This window comes from Muntiacus reevesi, chromosome 6 (genome assembly GCF_963930625.1).
Source record: "Muntiacus reevesi chromosome 6, mMunRee1.1, whole genome shotgun sequence".
Taxonomy (NCBI): Eukaryota; Metazoa; Chordata; class Mammalia; order Artiodactyla; family Cervidae; genus Muntiacus; species Muntiacus reevesi.
In genome coordinates, this window is record NC_089254.1 from 97611216 (window position 1) to 97627897 (window position 16682).

At 45.3% G+C, this 16682-nt stretch overlaps 1 protein-coding gene across 1 annotated transcript in view; it reads left to right on the forward strand.

The window, feature by feature from the left end:
* CLEC2L (C-type lectin domain family 2 member L) overlaps positions 1 to 1492 on the forward strand; it is a 28030-nt gene extending 26538 nt beyond the window's left edge. The window contains exon 6 of the mRNA XM_065939338.1: positions 1382 to 1492. The gene's annotated coding sequence lies outside the window, so the exon portion shown is untranslated. The remainder of the gene's footprint in view (positions 1 to 1381) is intronic.
* Positions 1493 to 16682: the final 15190 nt, after the last annotated feature.

Here is a 16682-nt window from a genome sequence, read left to right on the forward strand (position 1 = left end):
GGATGAGATGGTTTGATGGCATCACTGACTCAATGGACATAAGTTTCAGCAAACTCAGGGAGATAGTGGACACGGAAGCCGGAGGAGCTGCAATCCATGGGGTCGTAAAGAGTCAAACAGGACTGTGCGACTGAATAACAACAAGAGGAACTCTGACCCAAGGTCATGGATGTTTTCAGGGTTTTCTTATCTTTTCCTACCCAGGAAGGAAACACAACACCAAAACAAAACACCAGCACGCCGAACTTGAGAAACGTTGAAAATCCTTTCAAAGGTTATAAACCAGCCAGGGACTTCCCTGGAGGTTCAGCGGTTAATATTCCGCCTTCTACTGTAGGGGGCGCGATCCATCCGATCCCAGGTCGAGGAAGATCTTGCACGCTGCCCTGCGCGGCCAAAAGCAAATAAAAAAACTCCGACAAACCCAGCCAGGCACCCACGCCTCCCACGTGGGCAGAGAGCCAGGCTGGGTAGGCGTGCAGTTCCTCCTGAGGCCATAGGCGGCAGCATGGAGTCCAGACCCTCTGCGGGTTTCTAAGCCTGGAGCTCAGAGCTGTCTCCCTGGGCGATGGGGTGGGGTGGGGTGGGGGTGGTTAGGGAGAGACCTAGGCTAGGGCTTCCCTTGTGGCTCAGCTGGTAAAGAATCTGCCCGCAATGCGGGAGACTTGGGTTCGATCCCTGGGTTGGGAAGATCCCCTGGAGAAGGGAAAGGCTACCCATTCCAATATTCTGCCCTGGAGAATTCCATGGACTGCATAGTAGTCCACGGGGTCGCAAAGAGTCGGACACGACTGAGAGACTTTCACTTCACTTCACTTCAGGCCAGAGAGAAGTGTAGGGGGCAAGGTCCAAAGGACCACCCTCCAGCCCCAGTCCTCAGCCCCTTTGGAAGATGTTCCCTTCTGAGGCAACTCGCCTGGAGTTGAGAGTGTGCTTAGCTGGGACCCTGGGTGGATTTGAAGCCACACCGCAGCGCCGTCCTCTGAGGGGGCGGGAAGGCTGGAGCTCGCCCCCCAGGCCACCCTCAGACGTTGGCTGTGAAGATGGCGCGAGGAGGGATTTTATCAGCAGGACACACTGGGGGGTAAGGTTCGTTGCTGTGCTGACAGGTTCACTGGTGATTGCTTCGTAAATTCTCCTACAGCCTTAACAGATGAAGAAGCAGGTTCAAGGGGGTTAAGGGGCTTGCTCTATCTACATCACAAGCCTAGGGTGTGGGGGAGAGAAGGAGCCAAAGGAGCCACCTTGGGAGAGGACGTGGGATGCCCATCGGCGATTTTTTTTCCTGCGCACTTTTATCGCCTTCAAATGGTTTTCAGGCGGAATTTCCCATAGAGCGTGAGTGACGCAAATACTGACTACTGCCCTCTCTCGCTTCAAGGTCCAGCTCGCGCTCCCTGGGACTGCTTCCGGGTCGGCAGCAGCCCTCGGTGACCATGCCCTCCCCCAACGCCTGCGGCGCCGAAGCAGACTGAGCCTCTCACAGGGCCGAGAGTGTGGAACTTCTCATCTGTAACGCATCTCTTCACTCATCTGACCGCTCTAGTCTGATTATAAGCCTCTGAGTAGCAGGGATTATGGCTGTTATGTGCACACATAACATATGCTCAAAAAAATTGTTAGTGGTGACAATAAGATTGCTGGCGAGTGTCATCTCTTCACCCGTTGCCATTGGGGCAGACAGCAGTGGCCGGCTGTCTGTCAGAGGCTTGTCTTTTAGGCTTTGGTGGGCGTGGCATGATTTTAGAGGTCCGGCCAAGATGAGATCTTTAATTTGTTTTGCTTCAGTTAAGTGAGCTCACTCACATTCCCTAAGCACGTACATACTGGGCGGCCTGAGTGGGGGTGGCCTGGAGCTCGTGAGCGAGAGGGAGAAGTCCCTCCACTTCTAAGATGTTCTTTGCATCATTCACAGGGGACCAAGAGACCGGGCCCAGGGAGGGCTTCCAGCAGTGACTGGGGTTGGCTGCCGAAGATTCCTGTGATCTCCAGGATAATTATGCTAATGTCGCTCTGTTCTGTGTGTGAAAGACCACTTGCTTTTCAGAAATGTCCACTGTCAGCTGTGTACTTACACCAGGAGGGGGTGAAGAACTTCAAACTGGGAGCAAGTACGAGGTTCACACAGGGGGGCATCCGGCAAACTTCCTGCCATACCCATCAGAGATACACCCTCAGCCTGGAGGGGACATGCTTCCTCCTGGCTCTGGAGACCTGCTGGAGTCTAGTATGGGACTGTCTCTACCGATGAGCAGGCGTGCAGCTCAGACCGCTGTGCTCAACCTCCCAGACCCCAGGCTTTACGTCTAATAAAGTAGAAATCGTGCCTGCCTGGCCTACCTCACAGGATTATGAGAACCGTAGATTTTAGAATTTCAGGGATAAAAAATGATTGACCCTATTCTCACTATCCATGAGGCCCAGAGAGGGTTAAATAACATGTCCAAGGTCGCGCATCTAGTGGCAGAGCTAGACTTCAGGTCTTGTGGCTCCTCTCTTGCTTGTTGATCCTCTTATTGCACATATCATGCTTTATTTGCTCACTTGTTCACCATCCACGCAGAAGTGTAAGCCCCTAGAGGGTGGGGATCCACTCTCATGCTCCTTTGTTTCTCTAGAGCCTGGTGCATACTAAAGGAGCTCAATAAATGTGTGCTGAACTGATCTTGACTCCTAGTTCACCTGCTCCTTCCCTCTATACCATGCCGTCTCTGATCTCGGAAATCTGCACTGCTAGTCCAGCTGCCCACAGAAAGTATGAAAACTTGCAGATGTTTTAGAGAAAGAGATAAGATGCTCAACCACCTTGCAATGTCGATTAGCATCTTTTAAAGCACAGAATCCATCTGAACAAAGACATACACATCTAAGACAAAATTAGAATAATAACAATGAACGCTAATTAAGAGCTTATAATAAGGCCAGGCATTGTGCGAAGCACTTCACACACATAGTAAGTGCTTAATGAAAAGTTATTATCTTTTTTTACTATGATGTAAGTTGAGTAGGGGATTGGAATATGCTAGCTTCTGTAATACCTGCATTTCAGAGGCTTACCCCAGTAAAGATTCCTTTGTGGCTCACACCGCAGACTAATGCAGGTCAACCATATGGAAAAGCGTTGCTGCATCCAGGGCCTTGGAACATAGAGGCTCACACAGAACGTGTTTTGGGGATGTGGTAGATGAGGCTACCAGGTACCAATTTTCCCTTTCCTTTCCTTCTGCGTATGTAGAAGGACTATTTCCGGGCCTGTTTGAAGGAGGGTGTCAGGTGACACCAGAGCTTTAACCATGGCAAGGCGACATGTCATTTCCTGGTGGAAACATTTAAGAACCAGTGTACACTCCTCCATATTCTATACTGCCCCCTCCTCCACTGCCAGTCATAATTTTTCTATTTGGAGTCTTCCTAAGACTGAAGCATGCTGAAATGCTAAGTCAGTATGTGGAGAATGGGTTCCCTGGAGGGTGTCTGAATCTGCAGCAGACTGTGTAAGTGAGAAAGCCTCTGAGATTTTGGGTTTGCTGTGATCACAGCATATCTTACCCTAGACTAGACAAGGGCCTGGAGGTGGCACACGTTCCATCCACAGTTCATTGACCAGGAAGGTTGTGGGAGGCTGAGAAATATCTTTCAGCTGTATGCTTGTTGTATGCATGAGATTCTTTTTTTAAAATAAATTATTTATTTACTTAGTTTTGGCTGTGCTGGGTTTTTGTTGCAGCATGGACTACTCTCTAGTTGCGGTGCCTAGGCTTCTCATTGCGGTGGCTTCTCCTGTTGTGGAACATGGGCTCTAGGGTGCTCAGGCTTCAATAGTTGCAGTGCATGGGCTCAGCAGTTGCAGTTCCCAGACTCTAGAGCACAGGCTCAATAGTTGTGGCACATGGGCTTAGTTGTTCCTCGAAATGTGGAATCTTCCTGGGGATCAAGCCTATGTCCCCCTGCATTAGCAGGCAGGTTCTTTACTACTGAGCTACCAGGGAAGCCCTGCATGAGATTCTTGATTCTAAAAGTTGAGGTTTTCATAAATTTTGGAAGATTCATTACCTCTGTCTAAATATTTCTACTGCCTGACTCTTTTCTCTCCATCCTGGACTCCAATTAAGGCTGTTTGGGTTTGTCACACCTTTTATCCTGTTAACTTACCAGACTGACTTGTTAGTTCTATATTTTCAGCAGACCGATCAGGCTTTTTAATTGCACGTGCATCCAATGTTTTATTAAAGCAAAGCGTGGGTCACCATGATTCCAGCTCCTAGAATCAGCTTCTTCATTTCTCTGTCCAGCTGCTAAGCCAATGCCATGGATTTTATTTTAGCTGTTTGCTACAGTGAGTGAAAGTGAAAGTGAAGTCGCTCAGTCGTGTCCGACTCTTTGCAACCCGTGGACTGTAGTCTACCAGGCTCCACCATCCATGGGGTTCTCCAGGCAAGAATACTGGAGTGGGTTGCCATTTCCTTCTCCAGGGGATCTTCCCGACACAGGAATCGAACCCGGGTCTCCTGCATTGCAGGCAGACGCTTTAACCTCTGAGCCACCAGGGAAGCCCTTGCTACAGTACCACCTCACTTTTAGGAACCAATGTCTATATTAGTCAGAATAGGCTAATTGCTATAATTTGTTGTTGTCGTTTAGTGGTTAAGTTGTGTCCGACTCTTTGCGACCCCATGGACTCTAGCCCACCAAGTTCCTCTGTCCATGGGATTTCCCAGGCAAGAGTACAGGAATGGTTTGCCATTTCCTTCTCCAGGGGATATTCCCAACCTAGGGATCAAAACTGCAATTGGTATAACAAACAAAATTTCAGTGGCTTAAATATTATAAAAAGTCTTTTTCTTACTCTTTGTGGCTTTGTCCAGTGTGGTTTTATTAGGAGGCCATGAGGTCATTTAGTGGTTCCATGGTTCTCTAAACCTTCAAAGTCCTTCATTAGCTCTTCTACATTTGGCCAGATATTGAGGAAAGAGAGTGTGGATAAAAGTATGAGAATTTTTTTAGGGTTCAGGACTAGCTATTTAAAAAATATATAGTTATTTGACTGTGTTGGATCTTAGTTGTAGCACTTGGGAGCTTCAGTCTTAATTGCACCATACGGGAACTTTTAGTTCTGGTGTGTGAACTCTTAGTTGCAGCATCTGGGATCTAGTTCCCTGACCAGGGATTGTACCCAGGGCCCCTACATTGGGAACTTGGAGTCTAGCTACTAGACCACCAGGGAAGTCCTGGGCCGGCCATATCTTTGTGTGAAGAAAACTAGGAAATATAATCTGGGTGTGTGCTCAGCAAGAAGAGGAAAAGGCTTTGAGAATATCCTATTAGTCTTTGCCACCATTGGCATTATCCCTGTTTTACAGATAAGAAATCTGAGGCTTGAGAGGTTAAGTGATCTCCCAGCTTTTACCATCATAAACAACAGAGCCTAGAATTGGACCCAATATGGCTGACTCCAAAGCCATGCTCTGAATCGCTCTGCTATGGATAATGCCTTCTCTCTTATTGCCTCATTGGCCAGTGCTATCTTAAGACCTGGGGCAATCATTTCTCCTTTAGAAGGGCTTTTTCCAAGCACCCACTTTTCCCCTTCTGGTTCTGGCTTTTTATTTATCAGTGGGTCATTTGTTCTCTTATAAGCAGTCTGGTCCACAGGCTTCAGTTCAGTTCAGTCGTTCAGTTGTATCCAACTCTTTGCAACCTCATGGATGGCAGCATGCCAGGCTTCCCTGTCCATCACCAACTCCCAGAGCTGCTCAAACTCATGTCCTTCAAGTCAGTGATGCCATCCAAACATCTCATCCTCTGTTGTCCCCTTCTCCTGCCTTCAGTCTTTCCCACCATCAGGGTCTTTTCCAGTGAGTCAGTCCTTTGCATCAGGTGGCTGAAGTATTAGAGCTTCAACTTCAGCATCAGTCTTTCCAATGAATATTCAGGACTGATCTCCTTTAGGATGGACTGGTTGGATCTCCTTGCAGAAGACTCTCAAGAGTCTTCTCCAACACCACAGTTCAAAAGCATTCATTCTTCGGTGCTCAGCTTTCTTCATGGTCCAACTTTCACATCCGTACATGACTACTGGAAAAACCATAACTTTGACTAGACAGAACTTTGTCAGCAATGCCTCTGCTTTTTAATATGCTGTCTAGGTTGGTCATAGCTATTCTTCCAAGGAGCAAGTGCCTTTTAATTTCATGACTGCAGTGACCATCTGTAGTGATTTTGGAGCCCAAGAAAATGAAGTCTGTCACTGTTTCCCTTTTTCCCCATCTATTTGCCATGAAGTGATGGGTCTGGATGCCATGAAGTGATGGGTCTGGATGCCATGATGTTAGTTTTTTGAATGTTGAGTTTTAAGCCTACTCTCCTATTTCACTTTCTACTCTCCTATTTCATTTTCATCAAGAGGCTTTTAGTTCCTCTTTGCTTTCTGCCAAAAGGGTGGTGTCATCTGCATATCTGAGGTTATTGATATTTCTCCTTGTGATTATGATTCCAGCTTGTGCTTCATCCAGTCTGGCATTTCGCATGATATACTCTGCATATAAATTAAATAAGTAAGGTGACAATATACAGCCTTGACATACTCCTTTCCCAACTTGGAACCAGTTCCTTGTTCCATGTCAGATTCTAGCTGTTGCTTCTTGACCTGCATACAAACTTCTCAGGAGGCAGGTAAGATGGTATGGTATTCCCATCTCTTGAAGAATTTTCCACAGTGTGTAGTGATTCACACAGTCAAAGGCTTTGGTATAGACAATACAGTAGAAGTAGATGTTTTTCTGGAACTCTCTTAGTCTGCAGCAGATAAACAGTCTGAGAGCCACAGCAATAAGACATCCAAACAGAATACAAAAAGACGTAGAAGCAGATATTAAGTGGTTTCTTGAGAAGAGTACCTGCACTCTAGTGTTGTTTTATATGTGCTGTCAAATGCAGAATGTGTCAGTAGATGGGACTAGATCTATAAATGGGCGCGTGTAAAGAGAGCACTCATGAATGGGAATTAGATGGTCGTCTTACCAAATCAACTTTCTCTTGCTGATGCACAGTGATTGGAAAAAGGTTTGGAATCATTGTGCAGATGTAACTAAGCTACCAGCCTCTGCAGGGGTCCAGCTGGAGGGTCGCTGGCCTATCCATTTTAACTGGCTCAGCTGCAACTCCAAATTCCTAGAAAACAACTCAGGCAGAGATCTTACTGTTCAGATAATGAGCTGCTTGGAGGACACTCGATTGTGAAAGCGCTCTGGATCAGCGGAGGCAGGTGGAATGGACTTGATTAATCATCATGCACGGTTTCAGGCTCAGAAGACTGGAGGACTATCTGACTTTTGGCTGTCTCTTCCCTGTAGAGTGAGGATTTGGGTTGTTGCTGAATGGAGTGTTGGGGAAGAGGTTGGTGGTGGGAGGGAGTGGTTTCAAACCTCAAGCAGCACCAGGCAGCGTAAGGAAAGTAGGTCTTCTAAGGAAGATCTGTGGGAGGATGTTTGCATGGATCAAGTTGGGCCTACATCGTGCCAGGTGGGGGAGGGAGGGTCCAAGGGCAGAAGAGAGGGACTGAACACAGTGAAGAGGTCATGAAGACACCCGCCCCATCAGTGTTACATTTACACTTTGCTCTTGGTGTATTCTCTGCTTTTACACTTGATATTTGCTTGTGTATGTGTGCTTAGTTGCTCAGTCGTGTCTGACTCTTTGCAACCTCATGGACTGTATAGCATGTCAGGCTCCTCTGTCCATGGAGACTTTCCAGGCAAGAATACTGGAGTGGTTATTTGCTTAAGCTATTCCCAGGGAACAGTTAGGAAACATGTAAATCAGACTCTTACCGAAAATGTAGTGCACGTGGCTGTTTGGAACAGCCTCTCGGGCAGGACCTCCAGGACCCAACAATACGCCCCCAAAGGAAGGGGAGCTTGGTGAGGTGGGAGCATCTCCCCTCAAAAGCAAAGCGCCAGGGAGCAGATCCTGAGCTGCCTGCTGGGTGAGAGCGCCACCTACCTGTTGGCTTGGCCCTCGTCTAGGAACTCCTTGGCTCTGCTGGGAAATAGTATTTATTACTGTTCTCTAGTATTCCACTTTCTGTTCATCATCAGTTCAAGGAAAGCAGTTTTATTTATTTATTTGCTTGGAGGAACATACTGACAGCGGTAGCTTTGTCTTTTCACTTTATTATTATTTTAAATTTTTATTTATTTTCCTGCGGTACAACAATGTGAATCAGCCATGTGTGCGTGCTCAGTGCCTCAGTCGTGTTCGACTCTTTGCGACCCTTCGAGCCATAGCCCATCAGGCTCCTCTGTTCATGGAGAGTCTCCAGGCAAGAATACTGGAGTGGGTTGCCAAGCCCTCCTCCAGGGAATCTTCCTGACCCAGGGATCAAACCCGGGTCTCTTACCTCTTCTGCATTGGCAAGCATGTTCTTTATCCACTGAGGCACCTGGGAATATGTATACATATATCCACTGCTTCTTGAACCTCCCTCCCACCCATTCCCCCATCCCGCCCCTCTAGGTCGTCACAGAGCACCAACTTGAGTTCCCTGTGCTCTACAACATCTTCCCACTAGCTATTTTTTACATGGTAGCGTCAACGCTACTCTCCCAATTTGTCCCGCCCTGCCTTTCCCACTGTGTCCACAAATCTGTTCTCTACATCTATGTCTCTATTCCTGCCCTGCAAATAGGTTCATCGGTACCATTTTTTGTAGATTCCATATGTATGTATTAATAAACAATATTTGTTCTTCTATCGTTTCACTTTAGATTTAAATAACTTTCCAGAGACACTAATGGTGAGATCTTAAGCATAGCTGCCCTGTATCCTCCTGTTGACATGCTCTTATCTCACTTGGAATATAGCGTCTGCTTCTCCCTCCATTTCCATGGGCTGTGATCCCTGGAGTACATGTCTCACTGAAGAAATTTGTTGGATGAGTTCTAAAGTTCTGTCAAAATTTTTGGCATGGATTTTTTACAGAACTTGAGTTTTGGTTGAGTTGCACTTAGGGTTTATTTGTCCTGAATTCTGGGACACATGGAATTTGTCTGACAGGAAGGTGGGTAGATTGGGCAATGAATGCAGCTTGATGTAGCATGTTCATTTATCCAAATATTTCTTGACCTCCTACTCTGCCTAGCAGGATAATAGAAGCCATGGAAGTAAGAGATGAGAGAAAAATCCTTACCTGCAAGGAATTTGTGGTCCATGGGGAAGGAAAATCAGGAAAGTAAGGTTGACAGTGTGACTTGGTAAGAATCATGCAAATTATGCACAAGGGGCTGGGAACCTGGGTGAGGGACACCCACCTTGTCAGGAGCCTGAAGACGAGCCCACCAGAGGGATGACTCAGGCTGGCTCTTGAAGGGCACCAGGTGTGAGACAAGCAGGAGAATCCCAGGTAAAGGGCAGACGCTTGACCAGAAAGAGCTCTGGAGAGAGGAAGGGACGCAGTGGGTGCAGGCCCTTCTTCCTCTGAGGCTGAAGGGTGAAAGGCATGTGAGGCACAGGCTTCGGGAGGGGGTGGGATTGACCCCTGAGGGGGCCTGGATTTCTCTGAGTGACCCTAGAGAGTAGGGATTGGGGGTGGAGGGAGTGGCAAGTTTCCAATCAGCCACAGATGGAGCCGATGACAAGCATGGATGCTGGCCCGAGGTCCCCACGGTTCTGGGAACCAGGGTGGAAAAGCAGAGCCATAGATGATTAAATTTACAGCAAGTAGGTGTGGCAGGAAGCTCAGGGTACCAGCGAGAAGGGCGTGCATGCAAAGTTGCTTCCGTCATGTCCAACTCTGCAACACTATGGACCATAGCGAGCCAGGCTCCTCTGTCCATGGGATTCTCCAGGCAAGAATACTAGAGTGGGTTGCCACGCCTACTCCAGGGGATTGTCCCAATTCAGGGGTCAAATCTGCATCTTTTGTGTCTCCTGGATTAGCAGGTTCTTTACCACTAGCACCACTTGGGAAGAAGGAATTTGCTGGTGGTCCAGTGGTTAGGACTCCATGCTTCCACTGCTGAAGGTGTGGGTTCAATCCCTGGTCGGGGAACTAATATCCCTCAAACCAGGTGGTACGGCCAAAAAAAAGAGGTGGGTAAGGAGAGTTTAGGTTGGTTGGAGACCTTATGAAACCAGGAGACACAGAAAATGGAGGCCCAGGAGCCTGACAGTCCTGAAGCTCAAGAACACTGGCTATGCAGGACAGGATAAGAGTGCTGCGTGAGGAAACTGGAGTTGCCTGGGGTGTAATATGGTACAGCTGCTGTGGAAAATTTTGGCAATTCCTCAAAAAATTAAGAATTACCATATAATCCAGCAATTCAACATTCAGGTATTATCCCAAAGAACTGAAAGCAGGGACTCAGGTGCTTACACCCCCGTGTTTCCAGCAGCATGGTTCACAGAAGCCAGAAGGTGGAAAACACTCACTTGTCCATTACCAGAAGAATGGAAAGACCAAATGTGATATACACATACAATGGAGTGGTACCAGTCTTTGAAAGGAATGAAATTCTGATACGTGCTGTAACATAAGCAGACAAACCTTGAAAACACTGTTGAATAAAAGAAGCCAGATACAGAAGGGCAAATATTGTATTATTCCACTTACATGAAGTTTCTTTGTTGTTGTTCAGTCTAGAAAAGGCAAATTTAGAGACAGAAAGTAGAAGGTGGTTTGGGATGATGAAAGTTCTAGAAATAGCTAGTGGTGAGATTTGCACAACATTGTGAATGTCATTAATGCCATTAACAGTACATTTTATTTATTTATTTTTAAAAACTAATTGCTTTTATTTTTTTAATAAAATTATATAATTTCTTTTCTTTTCTTTTTTCCCATTTATTTTCATTAGTTGGAGGAACAGTACATTTTAAAGTGGTTAAGATGGTAACTTTTATGTTATGGACATTTTAACCACTTTATGGTGGTTATATATGTGTGTGTATATATATATACATATATATATATATACACACACATAAAAGATTGCTGGAAGGGTGAGGTGGCCCAGTCAGAGGGAAGTGGAGTTTCTCAGGGTGGTAGAGCGCTGGTGGGGCCCCTGGTGCTGGTGAGTGGGAGGCTGCCTGGCACTGAAGTCTGGTGAGATGGTGGGCCTGGGTACACAGGATGGTAACCCCCCCACCTAGATCTCGGATGACTTTGGGGAGTGCTTGGGACGGCAGATGATAGCAACGCCTTAGCCCTTAGGGATGGAGCAGAGAAACGGTGAGGCTTGGAATGGCTCAAGTCAGTGACAGTGAGGAGACGACCCCCTGTCCAGCTGCCCGGGAGCAGGTAGTGACATGACCTCTTCAGGCACATACAGTCCCGCCGGCAGATTTCAAATGCAGTGGCGGCTTATGAACGTGTTCAGAGGTATTAAATACTTTCCAGAGGGCTAAATAACTTAAGCTGTGGCTCGTATTAATAATCTCTGCAGTCTCAGAACTGGTCTGGTTCTAGAATAAATAAACATGCCAGGCCGAGTGTACAGTGATTCCAAACAGTTTAATGTAATTCCAAGACAAAGTGTGATTACATTTCTACACATATACAATATGCATATGTGAGTTTACAAATTTTAATTAATAACTCGTTTCACCTCAGAGACCGAAAAAATGATCAAAAAGAAAACTGTGAGTAACAAGCTATAACATAGTTCACCACAACGGGACCCCCCCTTTCTCACCCTACAGTTAGTAATATTACAATTAAAATAACTATATTCTTCTATAATTTTTTTCTGTTAAAATCATCTCATAAATTTACAATGCTATTATTAGTTTCCAAGACTAATATAAATTCACTCCATTTTTCTACAACGAAAATGATCATTAATTTAGAAGCACACGACGTCATGATGAAAAACACAAGCATTTTAGTAGCAAGGACTTGATCAGTTAAGAATTATTTTTCTTGTAAAACATTCTAAAGCCAAGTAAAATATCCATTCTTATAACATACCTATAATATGAGACTAAGGAATAGGTTACATATAGGCCTACAACACATTGGTTTGTCTTTTTTTAAAAAAAGTAGACATTATAAATAAAAAAAGAAAAGAGGGACAATTCACATAGGAAAAAGAGGTACACGAGAAAATACTGTTGCACGCAATAATTTTCACAAAGATTAACATGGATTAACACTTTTTTTTTTTTCATTACAGAAACCATACAGTGAAGGAACACAACAGACCAGGGCTTCCATAGGGTAATTGAGCTGAGATGACCTGGTAGAGAAAGATCTGGGCGAGATGGCCCTGGGGAGGAGCCACTTTCCTTGGACCGGTGACCGAGCCTCACCGGATCTCCTCTTCCCTGCTCTCTTTCTGGGGAGTGAGTCTTTCTATCCAGAGTGTCCTGATGTGTGGGCAGTTGAAAGGTAAACATTTCTACAGACGCCTTCTCTTTCCATCCTAATGGATACCATTTTTGGAAACGGGATATAATATCAGAGGCTGCAGCTCAATACATGTGGTCAAAGCAAAACGGGATGGAAAATTCCAGTCATTCTGATATGTTGTAACCGCCTCCCCCAACACTCATCTCTTCCCTGTCACTGGGGACCCAGAGGGAGCAGCAGTACCCTTCGGGGCCACCTGCCTCCACTGCAGCCTGAGGCGGTGCCAGGGTCCCCGCATCCTGCTTTTCCAGTCCACGTGCGATGGTGCAGCCTGGGCCATCCCCGGCTCCTCTGATATACCAACCAGCTTCCAAAAGCTCCTCTCCTTCCTCATCCATAAAGCTATACTTTTCCTATCCGAAATTTGGTTTGATATATATATACACACACATATATATCAACATCTATTATCTATACAGTGATTCTCCTAGACTAGAAATCCTACCGCCCCAAAGTATGACTTCCGGGTCTACTTCATTTGGTTAAAGAAACGCACACAAAGAGGATGAGGAGATGCTTTGGGGGCCAGAAATGATTGTGCCCTGGAAAAGCCACGGGAGAAAGCTTTAAAGGAGCAGTAACGCAACGGTGAAAGGGTGGAAAGTGACGGGAAGGATGAGACGGCAGGGAAAAACCACGTGCCTCGGAGGCGGTCCACGGGAGGATCTGCCGAAGGGAGGAGAGGGGCCTGGGGAGGGGCACGCTTTAGGTTCCATTCAGAAGTCACAGAAAGCTATGAAGGATGGGCATGGTCAAGTCACTTTCCATTTCCCAAGTTCTTCCTTATAACCTGAGCCAAACTATTAAAATAATAATAAAAATAAATCCATTGCCCCTCAACCAAGCAGGCGAGTATCTAGCAGGGAGGCAAGACCACCACTGGCAAGGCTGGGTGGGTCCTTCTTCCTGGCTCTTGAGAGCTTCCTGGGGGTCTTGGGTGCCTGGGCAAGGATGGGGCTGTGGGGACAGCAGGGCGGAGGCCAAGGTGGCCACGTGTGGGGGCGGTGGGGGGAGCAGTGACCCAACACAAGAAGAGGGCAAGGGTGCTGGGAGGTTGGTGTGGAGGCTGGCTGAAAGGAAAGGAGAGAGAAGGCAGAGCCCTTTTTTCAGATACAGCATATTTACTTAAAAAAAAAAAAGCCAATTTCTATTCCTCTGTTTTTTTAAAAAATATGATTAAGCCCCAAAGACAATGACATAAAATATATTTGGTTATTTAAATCACAGGGAGAAAACCAAACAGAGGAAAGTGATAGTTGAATTACGAGGGGCAAGACAAAACATATTTTACAGTGACATTTCCAACCGAAAACTGTGATAAGAACGTGCTGTCAACAGAGCTCACAGGGAAAAAGCAAGTGCATTAAGAACCACCACCAGTTCCCTGGTCCCAGGTGTTTTGCAGTTCTTAAGGTGTTATTTGCTAAAGGAATGCCCTTCAGATCACAGCAGCTCCTCTGTGCTAAGGCCGTGGCACGAAAGAAGAAACAAACCAAAACACTTAGGGCAACCAGTGCCCTCCAGGCTGCTTCTGCACGGCAATGGGCCCTCTCAGCTGTGACCTCTACTTGGATAGATCTCATCATCTGACCCTCTAGCTGCCCCTCAGTCTCCAGTCCCTTCTGCCTGCTCAGCAGCACTTACAATCTCTAGAAAAAAAAAGTCTAGGCCTCTCCTTTGGGGTCGGCCTGCCCTCACGCCTGGAGGATGTGCTACCTACCCTCTGTTTACTGAATAAAACTCTGAGCTGTTAAAAAAAAAAAAATCTAGATCCCACCTCCTAATGACCTAGGCTTCAAACAGAAGTTTGACAAAGAGTAAAAAGTAAACATATCATTTTACACTTACTTTGTTTTAAAGGACAAAAGGAATAAATGACAGCAGATATATGGAAAACCCAACCAGTAAAAATAGGGACGGGGATGTATGACTCTCCCCTGCAAAACACCAATCAGAGTACTGCTGGGGCCCCAGAAATAGCAGCTGTACCTTCGGGGCCACCTGAATCCCAGTGTCTTCTGCCTGGTGCCTGGAAGTCAGTTTAATAAATTAAACATTCAAATCAAGACAAAATTAATGAACCAGATGTCTATGCTCTCTTCCTCTTCCAAGATGTCAAAGAGAAGGCCTTGACCACCAGTGTGCATACCACGTGGCAGACCTTTGCACCTGGCCCAGGCTGTGGACTCACCTCTTCCTGCTCATTCTCTCAAGTTCCCATGGAAACCAGACTACGGATGGACATGCTCATGGTGGGCTACAGTAGGAGCAGAACACACCTGCCTTGGGGGAATGTGGCCTCCAACCGAAGAGGCAATTGCTGGGGTCTGAAGATGTCAGTTATAAACATAAATTTTCTTTAAAAAGTACCAGTTTAAATGTAAACTATAAAATACTTTAACTATAAAACGTGGCCAGAAATATGTTTAGTTATCCACAGTCAATTGTTTATAGTTTATGCATTTAAAACGTGACTCTCTTGATATCTTAGAAGGCTAACAGCATTTTACAGTAGCTAAAAACATATATACTTAAACATGTGCATTTGAAAATCACATTTGATTACAAAACACAAAGAATACTCTCTCCCTTGGTTTAATTTCTGTTGTAAAGATTACCTATTTTCAGAGTTCACTTAAGCAACAATGACCAAGGTGTGCAGTAATCGTTATTTTCAGCCCACACAGAGTTCATAGTCTTTTAAATTCCAAGAGCAAGCTGGCTACATGATTTCATAAAAGGCTAAAACCAGGATGAATGCCCACATTTGAGGTAATTATTGCCATCAGGTCACAGTTTGTGTAAGGTAACGTATCTAAAACCTTCTTAAAAAAAAAAAAAAAAAAAAGTCTTCAGGTGTTCTGTCAGAATTCCAGAATACCTATTCAAACCAACCAGGATCTCAAATTCTGATTAGCTGGGTTGCTTCCAATGGAATTAAAGCTCTAGAAGATTCTAGAACTTGCGTAAACTACCTAAGGATTTAGGCAAACATGCCTGGAGCCAGTCAAGAAGGAAGTTTTTAAAGGAAAAAAAAAAAAAACTGAAAACCCCATTCCAAACAACTGCAGAGATATTTTGTAACAAATGGTAATGGTTTTCCACAAAATTAAAAATCTAGTCCTAAAGCATTGCTAAATTCTTGCCATCTTCCAGCCAAAGGAAACATGCTTCTATGTTACTGTTAATCTCCCACCTCAGCCAGAGGCTTTCCTTCCTTGTATCCTGAAAGTTGGCTAATTTTTCTTCAGTTTGCACAACGGTTGCTTCCCATTTCTTTGAGAAGGCTATCTTGAAAGAAAACTTAATTTTGTTCCTCTTTCTAAACATCATCTTGATCTTGTCTCTCTTTTTTTTTTTCCTTTTAAAAATTTTTTTTAAACACAAAGAAAAAACAGTTCCTGGACACCAGACTCACACATGATATTTACAAATTTTGGTGTGAATCCTGCCTTTGGTTCTACCCAGAGCTGAAGAGTGGATCGATTACAGAGACCAGAGTCGTTATGATATTTATCAGTGCAGTAAAAAATAGTATTTTGAAAAAAATATATACTTTTAGTATTGCCTTTCTAGAATTAACTATAAGCAAGAAAAAACTATTTTTTTAAAAGAAGAAAAAGAACACTTTTTTTTTCTTCACTCTTACAAGAGTTTGTTGTAGCAGCAGCACTACTAAAGCTAGTTGGTACACTGAAAAGGAGTCAAAAATGAACTCCACTATGGTTAATCAAAAGAAACTCCCCTAAGATTTTCTCTAAAAGTCAAGCTAATTCTGCCTTTGCTGCCTGGATCAGATTCAGGACCCCTCTACACACAGACCTGCTGAGCTCCACGCGTAGGGTGGTGGTGCGGGGCAACGCTCCTTTGAGGCCCTTCTTCGTACACACACCCAGGAGACAGCTGAGGCTGGAGTCTGTGAGCTGGGCAATCCAAGTCATGGCCAGCCTCCCCAACTGGCTTGTGTGACTCTGGGCTGGTTACCAGTTCACCGAGCCGTTGGCCTCATCTTTAAAGAGACTAGTGCTGCCAGTTTCATAGGGCTGTTATGAAGATGAAATGAAACGGGATAAACAGGAGCGACTTCCAGCACTGTCTGGCACACAGTCAATGGGAACATCATTTGATGGTTCACCAGAAACACGAGGCCACTCACTGATGATTATTTAACAAGTAAAACAAATTCAGTTAGTAAAGGTCTTAAGAACACAACATTTCACTAGAAGCTTGGGGATTTGGGGCCACCCCCAAATCCTTGTATTTCCTTTCCTTAACA